Source organism: Arachis hypogaea, chromosome 13 (genome assembly GCF_003086295.3).
Source record: "Arachis hypogaea cultivar Tifrunner chromosome 13, arahy.Tifrunner.gnm2.J5K5, whole genome shotgun sequence".
Classification (NCBI taxonomy): domain Eukaryota; kingdom Viridiplantae; phylum Streptophyta; class Magnoliopsida; order Fabales; family Fabaceae; genus Arachis; species Arachis hypogaea.
In genome coordinates, this window is record NC_092048.1 from 112,672,327 (window position 1) to 112,674,200 (window position 1,874).

The window sequence follows — 1,874 nt, forward strand, 5'->3', positions numbered from 1 at the left end:
AATTCGGAATCATGTACTTCTTGTTCTTTTTTAATTAAAACATTTTTCATTTAAGAGAGGTGATGGATTCATAGGACATTCATAACTTTAAGGCATGGACACTTAAATACTAATGATCATGTAATAAGACACAAACATAAACATAAAGCATAGTAAATGAAAAATAGGAAAATAAGAACAAAGAGATTAAGGAATGGGCCCACCTTAGTGAGGGTTGCGTCTTCCTCTTCTTGAAGAACCAATGGTGCTTTTGAGCTCCTCTATGTCTCTTACATGGAAGAAGCATCTCCATTCCTGCCATTGGAGCAAACAACTTTGAGTTGAAACCTCAATTAGTTTCTCTGATGCAGCAGAACTGCAAGTTTCATGGACTTCCATCTGAAGATCCTTTTCAGTTCTTAACTAAATTCTTGCAGATATGTGATACTGTTAAGACTAATGGAGTAGATCCTGAAGTCTACAGGCTCATGCTTTTCCCTTTTGCTGTAAGAGACAGAGCTAGAATATGGTTGGACTCTCAACCCAAGGACAGCCTGAACTCTTGGGATAAGCTGGTCACGGCTTTCTTAGCCAAGTTCTTTCCTCCTCAAAAGCTGAGCAAGCTTAGAGTGGATGTTCAAACTTTCAAATAGAAAGAAGGTGAATCCCTCTATGAAGCTTGGGAAAGATACAAACAGTTGACCAAAAAGTGTCCTTCTGGCATGCTTTCAGAATGGACCATCCTGGATATATTCTATGATGGTTTATCTGAGCTATCAAAGATGTCACTGGACACTTCTGCAGGTAGATCCATTCACCTAAAGAAAACGCCTGCAGAAGCTCAAGAACTCATTGACATGGTTGCTAATAACCAGTTCATGTACACTTCTAGAAGGAATCCTGTGAGTAATGGGATGCCTATGAAGAAGGGAGTTCTTGAAGTTGATACTCTGAATGCCATATTGGCTCAGAACAAAATATTGACTCAGCAAGTTAATATGATCTCTCAGAGTCTGAATGGAATGCAAGCTGCATCCAACAGTACTCAAGAGGCTTCTTATGAAGAAGAAGCTTATGATCCTGAGAACCCTGCAATAGCAGATGTGAATTACTTAGGTGAACCTTATGGAAACACCTATAACTCATCATGGAGAAATCATCCAAATTTCTCATGGAAGGATAAAAAGCCTCAACAAGGCTTTAATAATGGTGGAAGAAACAGGTTTAACAATAATAAACCTTTCCCATCATCCACTCAGCAACAGACAGAGAACTCTGAACAAAATACTTCTAATTTGGCAAACTTAGTCTCTGATCTGTCCAAGGCCACTGTGAGTTTCATGAATGAAACAAGGTCTTCCATTAGAAATTTGGAAGCACAAGTGGGCCAGCTGAGTAAGAGGATCACTGAAATCCCTCCTAGTACTCTCCCAAGCAATACAGAAGAGAACCCAAAAGGAGAGTGCAAGGCCATTGACATAAGCACCATGGCCGAAACCAAAGAAGGAGAGGAGGACGTAAATCCCAAGGAGGAAGACCTCCTGGGACGTCCAGTGACCAATAAGGAGCTTCCCTCTGAGGAACCAAAGGACTCTGAGGCTCATCTAGAGACCATAGAGATTCCATTGAACCTCCTTATGCCTTTCATGAGCTCTGATGAGTATTCCTCTTCTGAAGAGAATGAGGATGTTACTGAAGAGCAAGCTGCCAAGTTCCTTGGTGCAATCATAAAGCTGAATGCCAAATTATTTGGTATTGATACTTGGGAAGTTGAACCTCCCTTGTTCATCAATGAACTAAGTGATCTGGATCAACTGACATTGCCTCAGAAAAGACAGGATCCTGGAAAGTTCATAATACCTTGTACCATAGGCACCATGATCTTTAAGGCTCTG

The 1,874-nt window shown here is 40.7% G+C and overlaps 1 non-coding gene across 1 annotated transcript; it reads right to left on the bottom strand.

The window, feature by feature from the left end:
- Nucleotides 1-599: 599 nt before the first annotated feature.
- LOC112738642 (small nucleolar RNA R71) lies at nucleotides 600-703 on the bottom strand. Its single transcript, XR_003169590.1, has one exon. It is a non-coding gene; the product is annotated as a small nucleolar RNA R71 (small nucleolar RNA).
- Nucleotides 704-1,874: the final 1,171 nt, after the last annotated feature.